The 19,615-nt window shown below is 46.9% G+C and overlaps 1 protein-coding gene across 6 annotated transcripts in view; it reads left to right on the top strand.

Moving 5' to 3' along the window:
- ARHGAP26 (Rho GTPase activating protein 26) overlaps positions 1 to 19,615 on the top strand; it is a 412,073-nt gene that overhangs the window by 40,954 nt on the left and 351,504 nt on the right. The gene's annotated exons all lie outside the window — the stretch shown is intronic.

Here is a 19,615-nt window from a genome sequence, read left to right as displayed (position 1 = left end):
AGTGATGATGCTTTGCACGAAATGGTTGAGAGTGAAGTGCAGTGAGCCAGCCCGGTACTAAGTGCTTTCAGGCATGGTGTAACTGGACCCTACCCTTATAATTGTTGGTAGGTATGATTATTTTGGGTGGAGCACCTTAGGGTCAGTAGTGCTTCCCAGCCTGCTGACCTAACTTGCCACTGGAGAAAAGACACAGAGCCTACTGCCAGCATTCAAGCCCAGCCTGTTCTCTCAAGCAGAAACCCCAGTCTCTCACATCAGCAGTTTCTGCCTGATCTCTCCTTCCTGGAGGCCCAGTCTTGTCGTTGAGGGAGCGAGGTGGCGGGGAGGGAGTGTGTGTGTGTGTGTGTGTAAAAAGGAGCTGGGGAGGGATTCTGCTGGCCTGCATTGCTGCACTGTCCCTGACATGCCGTGTTTGCCAGCGCTCTGTCTACACATGGCTTTATTGATTCAGCCTTGGGAAGTCTTTGCCCTGCCTGCCCTCCACACCCCTTTTGTTGCTACATCCCGGAATGTTCAAGATCACACCCACATGCGAGTCAGGCTGCTGTGCCTGGGGACCAGACACACTCAACGGGTCTGTGGGGCCATGTGTAGGTGACTTCCTCCTTTGTCTGATCTGGGCATTTCTTACCTGCTGTTGCGCTGCAGCCCATGTGGGCTCTGCTAACCTCCTGAGCCATTTCCTGGTGAGGAAGTGGCTGGAAAAGAACCTGGACGATTTCTCCATTTCTCTGGGAAGCTTAACCAGGCTGTATTTCAGAACACTGCACTGAATGGTGCAGTGATGTTTTCTGCTTGTTCAACTCCGTTGTCTGAGGCGGTGAAACACCCTTTATCTAATTAGCATGAGATTTTGCTTAGTGGGACTTAAATAACGTCTCCCTTCTGGTTTTGTTCCTTTTCTCCCTCCCCTCTTTTGTGTGTCTGCAGTTTCACATTAGCCTATTCATCCTTAGGCACCTATGAGGTAAGGCTGGTGGTACTTACTTTTGATAATACGGATCTCCACAGCATGACGTAGTGGAGTGGAATGTGCAGAGTGGGGCTAGATTGCCATCTGGGAATCTGGATTGCTGGCCCCGCCGCTGTCCTTGTTGATGCATGGTGGGACAGACTGGACACTGACTGTGAGATCTGAGGCTGAGCAGGACCTCAGACCCCTCTTAGCTTGTGATTGAGCTGCTGAAAAAATTGTTTTGGGCCTAAATGGATGAACAGTCCTGTGAAGGAGGAAAACTCTGTCCCAGTGTGGCGTACCTTCACCCTCATCAACCAGCTCTTTGAAAGTTGGGGCACAGCAGCAGCAGGGGTCCTGTCAGGACATCTGGAGAGAAGAGCAGCACTGTGGGAGGGCTTTCCACAGAGTACATGTTTGATACAACTATCAGAACATACGTTGTATTCATGTGTGGCCCATGACTTACTGGGGTTGTATTCCTGTGTTTTTCCAGTGTTCAGGCACCTTGCCCATCAGATAGCCTTTTATAAATGCCCGTATGGCTGGCTGGGTGTTCTCATTTGAAGTCATGAGCTTCGCTTTCTATCTGAAATTTACAGCTTGCTTTTTGAAGACTTAGCTGAGTGCAGTTCCACCATGTGACAGTGTTACTTTTGGTGATGTGTGTTTTCAGAGTCTTTTCTGAATGATCTTATTTGTATATTCTGCCAGTTTATGTTAGACGTTTCTATGACTCCAGTAATCTATGTTCATTTTCATTGTTGAAAGATTAAAAAATTTAGAGAAGTTCGGAGAAAAGAAAAAAAAGTGTATGTATTCTAAATAAAAGTCTCCTCTGGGGGAAGCCTAGATGTGACTGACTGAACGTCTCAGAAGGAAAGAGTTGGATGATTGGGTTCAAGTTGTTATCATTCCCAAGATGGCTTTGGGCTTTCTTGTTCCAGACGCTGGAGGTCAAAACAGAAGTTGGAGAGTCTCAGCACTGCAGGAAAGAAACCAAGCTAGTATTTGTGCTGCCCTGTGGTATGAGCCCAGATGGTTTAGGACGAAAAGCGCTGCTGTTGATATATCTGTGAGAGGTGGTTGGGAGAAGGGCAAAATATTCCTCTGGGTAGAAAGGGAAACAAAGAAAGAAACAAAGGAAGGAAGGAAAGGAAGGAAGGAAGGAAGGAAGGAAGGAAGAAAGAAAAAAAAAAACTCTGAAGTCAGGCTTTCTCTTCACTTACTTCTGGTCCTGCCAGAGGCAGCCACCTACCATCTATCCACTCATGCACTCATTCATTCATTCGTCCCTTCAGTACATTCATTCAATAAATACCAGTTAATTGTGCACCTGCTGAGCATCACATCTTGATTTTCCTGTGCTCTGAATGCAGCAGGAATAAGACAAATCTGTTGCGGGATTTCTGTTGTCCTGGTGTGGGTTGTGGCATTGTTGCTTCCTTTGAGCCTCTCCGTGTGCCGTGGTATTCACCTTTCCCTGGAGTGGATTCCACCATGGGGTTCTGCCCTAGAGCTCAGCTCATTGGCACACCTGCAGCTGACCTGGCACCTGACCTGGCACCTGACCTGGCACCTGACCACCTCGGTCCGGGAGGGAAGGCGGAGGCAGAGGTAGCTTTGGGCTGCCTGAATTCTTTTCCAAATGGGACTTCTCTTTGCCTGGGAGGGGCAGTAGAGCGGTCCTGAAGGGAGGGGTTCCTGGCTTTATCAAAGAAAGAAGGCCTCATTGTGTGTTGTTGTTGGAACAGGTCCCAGAGAGACCTCACTGTAACTCTTTGAGCTGAGCTAAGCGACCGTACCTTAAAGTAATAGCCCAAAATTGAGTTTGGGGTTTTGGGGACTGTCAGGGAGCTCTGTGTTGCAACTCTTTCTGAGTTGGGGGACAGGATTATAGCCCCAGATCACTTTGCCGTGCTATCTTGTGCTGTCTTCACGAACCTGACTGTGTTTTTGGTTGTCTCTCCCTCTTCCCTGCCCCACTTTCTCTCTTTCCCTAAGGGATTTTGATGGAAAATTTGAAATGGAGTCCCTGTAAGCTGTCTTCGTTTTGAGGCTGGCATACCTGAGTGGATGGCTGAACTGTGGGACATTTGACGCAGGGAACTTAGGAAGTTCCAGGAAGTCAGGATTTCCCAAACTTTAGTCACTTCCATCACGATTTCCTGCCACATCATCGTAATACACCTATTCTCTTGTTGATCTGATAGTTTTCTTGAAGTGGAAGTGCTTGTTCTTTTGAAAAGAACATTCTTTGTTTGACAACGGACTGGAACATTTTGCCCCAAATGGAAAGTAATCAAAAACCAACAGGTCAACTCTGAAAGGATGCCCTGTACTACAATGCTGTGTACCTTTCATCTTCTGGAAAGTTCTCTTGTAGATTGTACTTGCTGGATTCACTGGATTCCCAGAGAGTCAGATGAGTGAATGTACCCCTTCTCAGGACTTGGCTTTCATCTCTCTCACAGGGAAGTGAATTTCAGGGTATGGCACTTGCTGGTGTGTGTGAGCCCCAAGGAGGGCCCCGCAGTAAGCAGAATGGAGAATGTTTTGAGTAGTCTTTGCACTGCTGTTGTCTGGGCTGTCCCCTGTCCCGTCATCTGTGGACGCTGGTCCCTTGAGCAACTTTGCTTGGTCCTCTGGGTGCAGAGTCCCACAGAGCAGGAGGGACATACGGACACTGCACAGCGTGCTGTGGGCCAAGTGGTTCCTGTGCCAGGTGATCTGTGACTCTGGTCTGAGCTGGTTTTCTCCCCTCAGTGTGGCAGGGAGCAGGAACCAAGAGAGTGGGCTCTGGAAGCTGATGGCAGAGGCATCTGTCCTGGGCCCATTCCTTATATCATGTTGATCAGTAACTGGCTTTATTTCAATCTCATTCAACACGTAAACATCCCAGCCTCCTGCTTGCCAGCGATGCTTGTAGACTGTAGGGAAATCCTAGTAAACAAAGTGGGGGCAGGGAACACGCTTTTGCAGAGTGTCTAGTCTGCCCTTCTTTTCACCTGTGTTGGTTGTGAGGTGTGTGTGAACTTGTGTGGGAAGCAGGCCTCACACGGTACCTGGTTCACAGTGCTGTGGATCCACTCGCTGTTGGCTGATGATATTAGCCCAGCGTTGCTCTTTGCTTGGAGCCTGTTCTGATCCTTTCTCGCTGGCTTCAACTTCAACAGACTATCAGGGAAGTGTTCTCTTCTTGTTTATTTGACAGGAAGAAAAAAAGACAAAGAAACCTTCCATCTTCTGGTTCACTCCCCAAATGCCTGCCTTGGGCCAGGCCAAACGTGGGAGCTAGGCACTCAGTCTCGGTCTCTCATGTGGGTAGCGTGGACCCAACTACTTGGAGCATCATTGTTGCCTTCCACAGTGTGCTTTAGTAGGGAGCTAGAATGGGGAATGGAGCTGGAACTTGAACCCAAGGGCTCTGGTAAGGAATGTGGTCTCAACCAATGTTTTAGTTGCTAGGTCAAGCTGAAAGGCCCTATCTCCAGGCATAGTTACATGGTGATATTCTGGGAATTGGGAGGTCAGTGTGTGAATTTCAGGGGACACAGTTCAGCCCACTGTACTATGGTGCAGGACTGGAGTGCTGGGGGTAGCCCTTTCCTGACTGGGGCTGACCTAGTCAGGGCTTTAAGAGCAGCTTGCTTTAAGCTAGTCTGTGTTCTTCTGTGGTCATTGTTCCCATCAAATGAAGTCTGGCTGCTGTCTGAGGGAAGTTGGCTGAGACTCAGGTGATTGGGCCACACCTGAACTAGGTGGGTATTTTTGTAGGTAAACTTTAATCATTTACCCTTGTGTCCTGGCTGCTGCTTTCAGAAAGGATTTGAGAAAGAGGAACAGCAACACTTTTTTATTTTATCAATTTATTTGAAAGAGTTAGAGAGGGACCCTCTATCCATTGGTTCACTGTCTAGATGCCCTAGGTCTGTGCCAGGCCAAAGCTAGGAATCTGGAGCTCCATTTGGGTCTCCCACATGCATGGCAAGGGTCCAGATACTCGGGACATCTTCACTGCTTTCCCTGGCAGCTTAACAGGGAGCCGGATTGAAAGTTGAGTGGCCGGGGTTTGAATTGATGTTCTTGACATGAGGGGCTTGGATCATACGTGGTGGCTAAATTTACTTCAGTACAACACTAACCCCCTGAGGAAGGACTGGTTGTTGTTCACAGTATTGGGGAAACCGTGGCTGGAGCTTTCCAGTAACATACAGCTCCACTCTCCTTCCGGTTAGATGTACTGTAAACAGTGACTGCCTAAAAAGGGGATTGGGGTCTGTTGACTTTGGCTGAGATGGGCTTGAGGAGATTGATTGGTTTCCAGTTTCTGTTTTCCCAGGATATTAAGTATCACAGCAAACTGGAAAACATCTCCTTTTTAAAATTGGAGGGAAGAGTTGGGGTGTTTTGAAGGAGACCTGGGGCAGGAAAGACACATTCCATCAGGAAAGTTCCATCACATTCCTTCAGAGGTGATTTTATCTTCGTTGCATTGTCAGAGTTCAATGGCTTGAATGCTCAGTGCTGTAAGATGAGATAAACACCCAGTAAGCTTCTGGAAGCAGGGTCCTGGTGGTAGTGGGTGGGGCAGGGTAGTGCATTGATGGTAATGAAGAGTGCCAGTTGGGGGCCCAGGGGCCTGAGATCAGAACCTGGCTCTACTGCTCCTAACCTGTATGCCCTTGGCTCAGTTAGCGAACTCCTCCAAGCTTCAGTTTCCTTGTTTATACAGTGAGAATGGTGTTGGTACCAGCCCCGTGGGGCTTGGTAAGCATGAAACGCCGTCAGCCGGTGCTGATCAGTTGCTAGCCAGTGTTCACCCCTGTGTTCATTCATGCAGAATGATTGACAAGCTGTTTGTCTCTACTTTAAGGATGAAACAACAGTGTATTATTTAAGGAATTATATATGACTTCTTAAAAAAACAGGCTCTACCCTTGTTCATATGCTTCTACCCCTCATTAGGAGAATTTATTTTAATTTTTTTAAAAAAAATTAGTTATTTTTATTTCAAAGCTAGATTTACAGAGAGAAATACCTTCCATCTGCTGGTTCACTCTCCAAATGGCCACAAGTGCTGGAGCTGAGCCAGTCTGAAGTCAGGAGCTTATTTGGGGCTTCCACATGATTGCAGGGTCCCTAAGATTTAGGCCATCCCCCACTGCCTTCCCAGGCCATAAGCAAGGAGTTGGATCAGAAATGGAGCAGCCGGAACACAAACCAGTGACCATATGGAATGCTGGCACTTAGCAAGCAGAGAATTAGCCAGTTAAGCCACTATGCCAGCCCCTTTAATTTTTTTTAGAGTATAACATTCATGCTTAGGAGGAATGTTTTTAAAATTTATGTTGGGTGTCTTAGTATAGGTTTAAGGTTGGTTTTATTTATTTGTTTAATTTTATAATAAACTTGTAGGTGAGGATCATAAATTCATGTTCACTCCATACATTTTTTGCAATGTCTCTGATAGCTTTCTGTAGTGTTTTCCTGTCTTCCGTCATGATTTCCAGCCACATTGGCTTTCTGCTCTTGTCCCACCATGGTGCTTTTGCACAGGCTGCCCATTGGCACTGGAGCACTTTCACCACTTTCACCTTCTTATCACTCACCTTTCAGACGCATTCCAGCCTCTCTTCCTCTGGCCAGCCTTCCTGGACCCTCTGTGCTGCTATGCAACCCATATTGTTTCCCTCCTACAGCCCAGACCTGCTGCTAACCATATTCTCTCTTGGGTAAGTTTGTTTAAAGTTTGTGTCTTCCTTAGATGAGAAACTCCTGATGGTAATAGTCTTGTGTGGTGTGTGTGTGTGTGTGTGTGTTTTGTTTTTTTGGTTCACATTGTGTACTGAGCATATGATAACACCTTGGTATGTGCAGACACAGGGTAGATACATGTTGAATGAATGCATATTGTGTTGGTGAGAAGAGCTGTGTCTGGTATAGTGGAGGCTGCAGCGGTCAAGCCTGGTCAGCTCCTGCCACCAAGGTTCATCCAGGCCTGATGTAAATTGTATAGTGAAGTCAGAATCCACGGGAGCTGAGGTCTCCTTCACAGGAGGTGGCATGTCTGCATTGGGCCTCTGAGATGGAGCATGTGGGCCTGAAGAAACAGGAGGAAGAGATGTGAGATAAGGGAGGAACCATGCAAGCAGATACTTGGAAAGGTCCTTGTGGCCTCAGGGAAGGGGCAGAGACTGGGGCAGGTGTGCTCAGTAAAGTAGTGGGTCATAGGTGGGAGTATGCCTCAGAGCCAGGCGCAAGGCACCTAGGTGGGTTTGGAGGGAAATGGGGACTGTAATAGGCCTTGAGTGGAGGGATCATGCATTCAGCATTGTGCTCTGGTGTTAACAGTGTCCAGTGTGTTTGCTGGAGGCCAAGAGACCAGGCAGTGGGCACAGATTGTGGGAAGGAGAGAGCTTGGGTAGGAGCGCCTGGTGAGGAGAGGACGTTCATGGCACTCAGTCGCTAGTTAGATATGGGGACAGGAACAGAGGGAGGAGAAAGGATGATGGGATTGGGCACCTGAGAGCTGAGTGATTCTTTTCAGTGATGGGTGTGGAAAGCAACCATTGTGGTGCTTGGCAAGTGTAGGAAGCTCAGTAAATGTGGAAAGGGAGAGGCCAAGGCTAGGCAGGTGGCTGGAAGAGCAGGAGTGGAGATGAGAAGGGAAGCTGTGAGAATTATTAGCCCAGAGTTGATTGTTGTGGACAAGGAAAAGAGGAGGGGTTTGGGTCAGATTTGGGGGTCCTTCTCCCTTTTAAGAGTCAGAAGAAAAAAATGGAAAGTAAATAAAGGACAGAGAGTGAGAGAAGAGGAACAGGGACACTGGGAAGGCTGTGCGTCTTTGTGCTGGCAGCAGGGTGAGGTTCAGGGGGTGCTTGGAGGGCAGTGAATGTGTTCGGCTCCTGGGCTGCCCCGTCAGTCCACCTTCTTGGTCATTCCCATCCTTGTCCTCTAGATGGGCACAGCCTGAGTGTGGGCTCAGTGGTTTGCTCAGCCGGTGATCACGTTGTGCTTGTCACATTGTACTGTGGATCCCTGCTCAAAGACAATGGCAAAGTGCCCTCATCAGTGCGGCTTTGAGAGGGCCATCAGGCTTACATCATTGCCGAAGTCGGGAGTAGAGAGGCTGCAGATTCCCTGACAAGATGTGGACAGTATTTGGAGTTGGGAAGTCAGAGTTTCAGTTGTAACTGATGAGTAAATTTAAGGCAGTCATCTGCTGTGAGCTTCGAGTTTCAGAGATGAGATGTAAATTGTAAGGGAATCAGGTATAAATTGTAGTTCTCCAGGGTTCGAACTAAGGCTCTGCTTTCCCTTCCTGATGTGCCGCCCAGGCTCTCCCTTGCAGTGTTCATGAGAAGAGTCCTGGCAGGTTGGGTTTGGGCAGGTTTGTTAAGTTCTGTGTGGCATGACAATATAGTTTTCCTTTCACCCTGTATGGGACTGTGTGTACGGATTGAAAAAGTCACTCCAATGTCACCTTGGTCTGAAATCTGGCCTCCAGCCAGTCTCACAGAACTTGATTCTCATGATGGCCAAGTGGCACAACTTCCCGGCACCTCTGTTCACCCTTAGTTCTTGATGCTGTGTCTGTAGGTCTTTGCTGACTGGGGTCAGGACTGGTCCAGGAGGCTGGGCTGCCTGCTTGTTGCCAGGGACAGGAGCCTTTAGGGGCCACATGTTCCTCTGTCCGGCAGGCATTAGCCTGCTTGCTGTCTCTGTGCTGTCCTGATCAGTGGATGGAGCCAGGAAGAGTGGTGGTTCAGGGTGTTCAGGGCACACATCCTGGAGTTTGTGTCACCTATAGATGAGTTGTACCATGTGCACTCACTTAAGTTCTCTGAGTCTTAGTTCCTTCTGGTATATGAGGGGAGTATGGAAAGCTACCTTCAGTGGACACCCAGGAAGAATCAATGAGCTGTTAGGTGGTAACAAGCCTGGTATCCTTGCTGGAGGTTCATGGTTTCTGGTTCATAAGTTGGGAGCTGTATTTGGTATCATTTGTCTGTCTTCCCTGTCATCCATGGGTAGTCCTCATGTGTTAGCAGCCTTTGATGGCACCTGTCACCTGGAGTCATGTAGGGGGCTCACATCAGAACCCTATCCTGTGTTGAGACTGGTGCCCCACCCTTGGTTGGTGTGTGTCCTGGAATGGTTCCCAGTGCCTGCTTCAGCTCCTGGCTGTGCTGCACCTGTGCCTGTGTGAGTGAGGCTTACTGAGAGGTGAGTTGGTGCAAGCACCAGCTGCCTGCCCAGAACTGCTGAAGCCAAGGGAAGAGGCACCGTCCTGGGAGGTCCTGTAGAACCTGGGTGCAGGAAGCACAGTGGGCCTGGGTCAGGACCTGGGGAGCCAGGAGCCTGTTGTTAATCCTTTCTCTAGGGAGATGTGGCTGTCTCTTCTCACTTGGCTCCATGACCTCAGCGTGCACACAGGCAGAAAGCTGCCACCCTAGCCCAGTAGCTGAAACAATCGTAACTGATTTGTGAGCTTGGCAGTTTGCATAGCGAGCATCAATTAGCAAGCTCCCCTGTGCCTTAATTGCGATTTCTCGCAAGAGAAATAGATTGGCTCAGCCAGGTCACATGGCCACTTCTGGTCCATATGGGGTGAAGACTGTGTTAGGGTTGGCTGGGCATGTTTTCCCCCCTGCTGATGGGGTCAGACAAGCCACAGGAAGGATGTTTGGACAGGCCAGTGGTCTTTCCTATCTGTGATCTTCCCCTCGTAGCCAGATATTCCAAGCATATGGAGATTCAAGCTTTTGGGTCTGCTGCAGTTTTCCACTATAGGCAACCCCTATACCCACCTCTACCACAAGCCATGAATATTTTGCAAAACTCCAGGTAATGCCAGGTCTCTGGATTACATATATGAATGCACCTGCAAAGGCATGACACTCAAACACAGGTGATATAAGAAATGATTGTAGCTAGTTGAGTGATAAAATATTTTGTATTGATAATTACATGTTTCATTTGGAAAACTTACATCGAAGTATCAAGTGCACAATTTTTACAGCTATTACAGATGCAATTTACTTTAATAATTTTTGTAAATAAAAATGAATTTAAAGTTAACATAGTATGGATTTTATTTATTTTTTGGCAAGTGGAGGTAGGATGTAAGTGAGCGGGTTTGGTGATGCACTGGAATCTTACCCATGAGGCCATGGGAGACTTCAGGAGGTCTGTGACACCCCTTGACATTGTAAGCAACATTTTATATGTATTAGTCTTTTTTCCTGTGGGCCAGGTTTGGGTCTTCACTTGGCCTAAATATTTGGTGTATGAGGAAAGCATTGTGGCACAGTGGGTTAAGTTGTCACTTGGGATGCCTATATTCCAAGTAAGAGTGCCAATTGGGGTTCTGGCTATTCTGCTTTGGGTCCAGCATCCTGCTAGCACACAGAGCAAAGCAGCAGCTGATGACTCGGGTACTTGTGTTCCTGCTGTCCATGCAGGAGACCTGGGTAGATTCTTGGCCTGGCCCAACTTCAGCTGTTGGTGATTATTGTGGGAGCAAGCCTGCAGACTGGAAATCCCTCTCTCTGTAACCCTGCCTTTCAAATAGATGAATGAATCTTCAGAAAAAAAATTGGCATACCTTGGAACTTCATGTGGTTATGTTTATTAAGATTGGGCTTTCCCTCCTTGTCAGTTTTGATGTAATATTTGAACAGAACTCGCGACTGTGAATTTCCCAAGTATTTAGGTCATTCAAGCAGGGATTCTTCGAGTTTGTGTTGAGGAACAAGCTTAAGGAGGTTCAGGAATCCTAACATTGAAAATTGATTTCTAATCCTTTCCAGATTTCTTAGGAAGAGACTGAAAGACTTAAAAAATATTTATTTTAATTTGAAAGGCAAACTTAGAGAGAGAAAGAAAGAGAGAGAGAAATAGACAGACAGAGAGAGATAGAGAGAGATCTTGTCTGGTGGTTTACTCCCCAAATAGTGGTACTGGCCGGCGCTAGGCTGTTCTGAAGGCAGGAATCAGGAGCTCGGACTTCATCCCCCATGGGTTCAGGGCCCCAAAGACTTGGACCATCTTCTGCTGATTTTTCAGGCACATCTGCAGACACCTGGATTGAAAGAGGAGCAGCTGGGATGTTAGCAGTGGTTTAACTGACTAAGCTACGGTACAATACTGACTCCACCTTTTTTGTATTTTTTATTTTTTTATATTTTTTTTAAGATTTAGTTATTTCATTACAAAGTCAGATATACAGAGAGGAGGAGAGACAGAGAGGAAGATCTTCCATCCGATGATTCACTCCCCAAGTGAGCCGCAACGGCCGGTGCTGCCGATCCGATGCCGGGAACCAGGAACCCCTTCCAGGTCTCCCACACGGGTGCAGTGTCCCAATGCATTGGGCCGTCCTCGACTGCTTTCCCAGGCCACAAGCAGGGAGCTGGATGGGAAGTGGAGCTGCCGGGATTAGAACCGGCACCCATATGGGATCCCGGGGCTTTCAAGGCGAAGACTTTAGCCCCTAGGCCACGGCGCCGGGCCCTCCACCTTTTTTTTTTTTAAAGACTTATTTATTCAAAAGAGTTTTTACAGAGCGGAAGACAAAGAGACAGAACAAGATCTCCTATGTGCTGGTTCATTCCCAAATGGCTTTTATGGCTAGAGCTGGCCAGTCCGAAGGCAGGTCTCCCTTGTGAGTATCAGGAGTCCAAGGACTGCCTTGGGCTATCTACCACTACTTTCCAAGGCACATAAGTAGGAAGCTGGATGGGAAATCAAGCAGGTAGATCTTGAACTGGTGCCATTGTGGGATACTGGTATTGCTTTATCTGTTATGCCTCAATGCTGTTCCCCTGAAGAACCTTTCTTCTCAAGAATTTTGAGCATGAAGGCATTGTGCAGTGGATTGAGCTGCTCTTGGGATACCCGTATCGCATATTGTAGTGTCTAGTTAAAATCCCAGCTACTCTGTGTTTCTGATTATATTTCATGCCAGTGTACCTGGGAGTAGCAGAAGATGACCCAAGTGCTTAAATTCCTACACCTACATCAAAGATGTAGAGGAAGCCCTAGGCTCTTGGCTTTGGTTTGGTCCGCCTTTGGGTCTTGTGGTCATTTGAGGCGTGAACTAGTGGATGGAACATGACTGTTTCATTCTTTTTTTTTTTTAAGATTTATTTATTTTTATTGCAAAGTCAGATATACAGAGAGGAGGAGAGACAGAGTAGAAGATCTTCCATCCATTGATTCACTCCCCAAGAGACCACAACTGCCAGAACTACACTGTTCCAAAGCCAGAAGCCAGGAACTTCGCCAGGTCTCCCACGCGGCTACAGGATCCCAAGGCTTTGGGCCGTCCTCAACTGCTTTCCCAGGCCACAAGCAGGGAGCTGGATGGGAAGTGGGGCTTCCGGGATTAGAAGCAGCACCCATATGGCATCCCGGCGTGTTCAAGGTGAGGACTTTATCCACTAGGCCACCGCACTGGGCCCATTCTTTTTTTTTTTTTTTTTCTTTCTCTCTGTCACTCTGCATTTTAGGTTAATGGAATAAAATGAACAAAAAAGGGAAAAAAGAAATTTTGAGATCTTGGGACAAAAGGTTTAGTTAGATGACTTTTCTCTTTAAAAAAGTTTTTGTTTGATTTTGGCCTTCTTTATCTTCAAGGTGCTTGTCAGGGAAGCTGGGCTTGGAAATGGGGTTGGATATTGGCCCTGGCACCGTGATTTGGGATGCAGACATCTTGACAGCCGCCCCAGTGTCCCTCCTTTGAAGAGTCCTAGTTGTGTCACCATGGAACAAAGGATGAGATTGTGACTTGCCTACCTGTGGGTGAGAGTGATCAGCCCAATGCATCCCTCCACCCCAGTGCCAACTGCTTCGGAGTTGGCAGTTGTAATTGGCAGACTATTCATGGACTGTGCCATGGAGGTGACAGTTTGCCTCTGTGACCTATAGTAGAGTTTTTTTCTTTTTTAGTTGCAAAGTCAGACAGAAAGATCTTCCGTCCGATGATTCACTCCCCAAGTGAGCGCAAAGGCTCGTATTGCACCCATCTGAGCTCCCTCCGGATCTCCCACGCAGGTGCAGGGTCCCACGGCTTTGGGCCATCCTCAACTGCTTTCCCAGGTCACAAGCAGGATGGGAAGCGGGGCTGCCGGGATTAGAACCGACGACCATATGGGATCCTGGTGCGTTCAAGGTGAGGACCCTAGTCGCTAGACCACTGCGCTGGGCCCTAGAGTAGAGTTTTGAAATTTTGTGAAGAATTCCCAGGTGCAGTTTTCTGTGTAGCGGAGTCCTTTTCTTGCACTGTCTCTGCTCTGGGAACCATCTGTCACCTGCAGTGCAGTGGTGTGGCCCAGGTCCTTGCTTCTCCTAGTGTGATCTTTGGAACAGAAGCATCAGGCACACCAGAAGATTTGTTGAAAGTGCAAAATGTTGAGTCTGCCTGCCGCCTACAGAATTGGAGTTGGTGTTTTAACAAGAGACCTGGGTGATTTGTGAGAACGTTAAAATGGGAGTAGCAGTCAGGCTGGGTAACCTGCTTTACCTGGGAGTCATTTTGCAATGCAATCCTGTGTCAGGGTAATTCTGATGAAGGAAAACAAAACAAAACAAAACAAAACAAAAAAACAAAAAAAGTTTCCACAGTGATTTAAAAGTATGGTGTTTTTCACCTTTGTCTTTTGGTACTCAGTGGATCATAAATTGAGTCAAATATAGATAAAGGGAGTTTTGACCTACATTGGATAATTGATATGAACTGTCACGTGGGCCATAGAAGGACAAGTGACCCAACCCTTGCAGGGAGATAAGCAGTTGGAGGTGATAAACTGTTAGTCTGTTGACAGACTGCATTCCCTGTAATGCATTTCTTGTAGAGTGCCGTTGTGAGTTTCAAGGAAGTGATTGCATTGACTGCTCTACCTGTTGAGGTTATCCTGGAGATAACTTTGTTGTCTGTTTTTCTTCCTCCCCTTGCCTTTTGCCCAACATTGGCTCATTTTTCATCTTCCTGTTGCACTCACTTTTTGATGAATGGTCAATGAGGGGAAGGTTAGTCTGATTTTTGCCCAGAGTTGCTTAGTGACTCATCTTTAACAAATGCAACCCGCTGGGTCTCCCTGCGTCTTCAGTTTTGTGAGTGTGTGTTTTCTGATGATGTGCCCTCTGGACTCAGCTCACCTAGAAAAGGGAAGGCTGTGTCTTAATTTTGGTGGATACTGATCTGGCAGCTTCTCAGTGACCTTCACCCCACTGTTGAACATTAACTGTCAGGGTTGAATCTCAGTGTAATTCCTGCCTGAGCCACAGTTATCATAAGGTACCTGCTATGTTTTCTTAGACTCATGTCAGTGGGAAAGTGTTTTCTAAGGCATTTGTTTTGTGATGTGTGTGCAGTGTTGGTCCTCACCTGGAGCCTTGGCTGCTGTGCTGGTTAGTACCTGTGTCTCCAGCAGATGGCAATTATTGAAGTCTAAGCCCCATGTCATGTTGCGTTGTAGCCATAATTTCTGGATCATGGGTAGGGGACAATCCATACAGGGGTGCTGAATGACTGAGTGGATTAATCATGTAGAGATAATAATTTCACTGGTTGAAAAGCTTTCTTTTTTTTTTAAAGTTTATGTATTTGTAAACCTGATTGAGGAGAGAGAGAGAGAGCGATGTCATCTCTCTGTTGGTTTCTTAATGCCTGCTGTAGCCAGGGATGAGCTAGATTGAAGCCAGGAGCCAGGAACTCCTTTCTGGTCTCCCATGTGGGTGGCAGGAGCTCAAGCACTTGGGCCATCTTTTGTTGTGTTCCTAGGCACAGTTGCATGAAGATGGATGAGAAGGTGAGCAAGCAGCAGCTGAGAGTCCAGTGTGAGATGCCCATGTCCTAAGCAGTGGGCTAACCCACTGCACTTGCCCTTTGAAATATTCCTAGATGCAGTTACTGTGTTAGAGTGTTCTCCTTGAGGGTTCTGTGATTTAATTCTCTCAACAGCTTTGGGAGGCAGATAGTATGAGTATTCCCACTTTGCAGTGAAGAAATTGAACTTGGCAAGCATCATTCAGCTGGTGAGAAAGGATTCTGTGATCAGACTCCTGGCCATTTGATTTTGAAACTTATGCTGAACTCATGAGTGTTTGTTTAATGATCTTTAGGGAAGAGACCAACTGTGGGGGAGCCCATGGGGTAAATGGGGCTCTGGCTTCTGCGTGACCATGTGGGGTCTTCAATGCCTGGTAGAAGTCAGTATTTGGCATCCAGTTCTCTCTTTAGGGGAGCAGAATTGAAGCCACAGATGTCTGTGTGCACCCCAGTCCTGCCATTCCCCTTTCTACCCTATGGGATTGGCTGCAGGAACTCTGACCTTATCACCGCTCTGTTTGATTTTGGAACATGTTGTGTCACCCTGCCATAATCTGTCAGTGGCCAACTCATCTCAAAACATTGGTCACAAACAAACAAAAAACAAAATTTGTGACCTAACCTAGGACATTAAATGGAGAGTATGATTTGAAGCTTTTTTGTAGATTCAGTAAATCCAAGCTCTGCTTTCTTACTGTCATGTGCATTTCATGGTGTATGTGAAGCTTCTGACAGCAGTCATTGCTCGTGACAGCTGATAGCTCGCTGGTGGTTATTTAAAGACAGCCATTCATGGTTGCTTCCTTCCACCACTGCTTTGGGCAGAATGATTAACTCTGTTGTAAGATCTGTCACAGCAGTTTTCTTTGTTAAAATGGGCATCTCCTTTGTAAGGGTTATTTTCTTTCTGTGGTTTATAGGTAAATGGTAAAGCTGTGGGTGGGCAGGGAGAGTAGTTTGGAGGCTGTGTAGCTGATATTTCTGCAGTTCTGGTCAGGGTGTGGCTCATGTACATTTTGGAACAAATCCCACAATTAGTTTCACATCACGTTTTTGGTTGTTGTTCATGGAATCCTAAAGGAAATGTTTTAAAGTGTTTTCATGTATATTTCCTGCAGTTCCCTCTCTCTCTGCCCCTTTTCTTTGTCTTCCAGCTGGGTCCCAGGCTGTGCCTGCAATCTAGGTTTTTGAGAGCAGTTGTTGCCTGTTAGTCCTGCATTCTGCAGAATGGAGGCTGTTATATCTCTCCTTCCTCCCCACCACCCCTAGCTGTGCATTGGGTGCAGAGGTGAAGGTGCTGTTTACAGTGTCCCTGGGATTGAGTTCCACCTCTGTTGTTTCCAATCCAGATTCTTGTTAATGTGCCCAGTTGATGGCCCAGTACTTGGGCTCGTGTCATTCACGTAAGAGATCTGGATGGAATTTTGGGCTTCTGGCTTTGGCCAGAAGCTACAGCTGCGGTGGCCCATTTGGGGAAGGAACCAGCATATGGAAGAACCTTTGAGTAAAAGAAAAAGAACCACATACCTCCTCAGGGAGCAAAACCTGCAGTAGGAGGCATGGTTCCTGAAGGTCATCCCCTGTTGGACACCTCACCTTGATTCCCTGTGTTTGGACTGAGCTGGAAGTGGGTGGGCTCAGCTGACGTCCCGTAGGTCTGCAGCCCTAGCATCAGCAGCTGTATGCGTTCCTGAGCAGGGTGTCCTGGCACTAGAGCCAGACAGGTGATTTGTTAAATTATTACCCTTGTGCAGCTTCTGAGCCCCCAGTGCCAGGCAACATGGAGCTCGGCAGGATTAAAAGGAGGTTGATTACACGGCCAGTAGAGGTGGGAGGGCAGAGTGCTGGCTGCCACCACACTTAGCTGTCGAGACCTTCAGAAAGCAGTTCCCATGGCTGTGACTCTGCGGGACTTCAGAGCTCATCAGGAATGGCAGAGTCAAGCACAATATGTTGACTGTGATGGGGGCTCTGGGAAGCTGTATTAATGGGACGAGTCCCTGAGAATGCCCAAGAGGGGCTCAGCTTTCAGCAGAAACCTGCTTGAGTGATTTACTAGAGTGGAGGGGGTATCCGGCGCACATCAGACGTTTATGGAACATCATCTGCCCTCAATACCTCCAGACAGAGAAGGAAGAAATCATCCCTCAGTGAAATAAGTGGTGGGCATGAACAGTGACATATTTTGAGGCTCTTGACCTGGTTGTCCTCCACATGGGGTCTGTGTGCTGAGTTCCCTACGACAGAGCAAGAGTCCTCTCTCATCCCTTCCAAGGTTGGGAGCTGAAGTCTTGGTGAGGAATATCATTCTTAGGTCCCATGACCTTGCAGGTGATCCCAGGGTCTGGCTTTGCAGGATGGCCTCAGGACTCAAGCTGTCTGTCACCAATACTTGTTCACTAGTACTTGCCCACAGTACTTGCTGTTTGTTAATAACATCACCCTGTCCTTACAGTCATCATTTATTTTAAGGAGGGATTGTTCCAGAAGAAAGGTCAGGTGTGACAGAGAAAGGCCCCTTCCTTTCCCCTGTTGGAGGCACCAGTGGTCTCTGTGGGTCTCCTGCTTATGGGGATGGGAATTTGGAGAAGGAAGGCAAAGAGCCTGACGACTCCGTTGCCTCCTCAGCCTAGAGGAGACCTGTGGGTGAGTGGCCTGTTCCTGTAGAGTCTGGGTGTCACAGCCTCTGCACAGCAGCTGTCGGCTGCTCCTGAGTTAATTTCTTCCCTGCCCACAGGCCACCTCAAGTTCACTAAGTTGTTATTTTTCTGTTGTAATTCCTTAATAAGATGGTGAATTCCTTCTGGGCGTATTTTTTTTCTTTTTGTGAAAGGCTACATTGGCAATATTTACTGAAACACAAAAAAGAAGTGTTTAGAACTGATTCCCACCAGATAATTCCTAAAAGGGGCTTTCTATCCTGCACATTCCAGACCAGAGAGGAAAAATCTTTTCTTGAGCCAAGAAGTATCATTTATAGGTGTCCTTGATGCACAGGTGCTCAGAAACCAGCCTTGAAATCTGCTTGTAACAGTGTTGCTTTTCTTGCTGCTGTCTCGGGCCTCTGCTATCTCTGCTTCTTACCCAAGTTACTATGAAGAAGTCAAGCTTTCACTATATGCAGATGACATGATTCTTTATGTAGAAGAGCCAAGAGACTCAATACAGAGACTGCTAGAACTCATACGAGAGTTTGGTAGAGTGGCAGGGTACAAAATTAATGAACAAAAATCAACAGCCATAGTGTATGCAAACAGCCCTAAGATGGAAAAAGATTTAACCAGCAAGATACCATTCAAAATAACAGAGAAAAGTATGAAGTATCTGGGAATAAATGCTCAAGTTCCCTGGCAATAAGGGAAATCCAAATTAAAACATCAATGAGGTACCACCTAACGCCAGTAAGACTGGCCCACATGAATAAAAGCACCAACAACACTTGTTGGCGAGGTTGCGGGGAAAAGGGAACCCTACTCCACTGCTGGTGGGGCTGCAGGCTGGTACAGCCTCTATGGAGATCAGTATGGAAAACATTCAAACAACTCAAAATCAACATACCGTATGATCCAGCAATAGCACTCCTAGGAATATATCCAGAACAATTGTTTTATGAGAAACCAACATGCACTCCTATGTTCATAGCAGCACAATCACTAATTGCAAAAACATGGAAGCAACCAAAATGCCCATCAGCAGAGGATTGGATAAGAAAGCTATGGTTCATCTACTCCATGGAATACTACTCAGCTATTAAAAAAAATAAAATGCAGTTCTTTGTGGCCAAATGGGCCAAACTGGAAACCATAATGCTAAGGGAAATGAGCCAATCCCAAAAGGTTAAGTACCACATGTTTGCCTTAATTTAAGATGATATGATGTTATGTATAACATGCTATGTTATGTATGTTATATGTTGTGTATAAACTAAAATTGAAATGTCAATGAGGTGGTCACAGAAGGTGGTTAAGAACTCGCATTTACTTTTACCATATTGGTTACTCATTACTATGTCAATTAATTCCATAATGATGTAAATTTTTGCTGATGGTATGTTGGAGCTTTCAATTGACTGGGATGATACTCTGCTGGCTCTGTCTTCAGACCAGAGAGGGTATACCTAAGAAGCCGTTGAACTTGACTGGACAATAAGATGCTGGACTCTATGTTTGGTATATGCTTGCAATGGGGGAATCTCAACTGAACTTGAACTGTGGTTATGCAACAAGGTGGAGGAATCCACCATGGTGGGAGGGTTTGGGGAGGGGTGGGGAGAACCCAAGTACCTATGAAACTGTGTCACATAATACAATGTAATTGATGAATTAAAAAAAAAAAAAGGCAGAAAGTTGCTGCGGGAGACCTGAGGACTGTGATGCAGTGGCCCCTGGAGCTCACCCCTATTGGTGGCTGTGTTACAGTCCTGTGACCTGTAATTCCTGCTCTGGTTGTCCAGTCTCTAACCTCTGTTGGAAAGATTTAAGGTTCAGGTCTGATCTTGGCTCTACCGTGTGTTAGTTTGGAATCTGAGTCAATTTAATGTTTCTGAGCTCTATTACCTTGACTCAGCAGGTCTTCCAGATAGGACACTCATTATTGTTCAAGACAGTAGGAGCGTTTGTGGTAGTGGTAGTGGTGGTGGAGGAGGAGGAGGTTGAGGTGGCATGGCCACTAATGGGGTTCAGGGATCTGTGCAAAGTCTAGGTGAGGAGCCTGGACTTTAAGGCCAGGAAGCCCTGGGGTTTGATCCTTACTCTGCATTTCCCAGATAGATATGACAATGTGGAGGTCAGTAGCAAGGACACTAGAGTGAGTGTGTCTGT

This window comes from Ochotona princeps, chromosome 19, assembly GCF_030435755.1.
Source record: "Ochotona princeps isolate mOchPri1 chromosome 19, mOchPri1.hap1, whole genome shotgun sequence".
NCBI lineage: Eukaryota > Metazoa > Chordata > Mammalia > Lagomorpha > Ochotonidae > Ochotona > Ochotona princeps.
The sequence above is the reverse complement of the archived record's forward strand: the minus strand, read 5'-3'. Positions and strand labels throughout refer to the sequence as shown.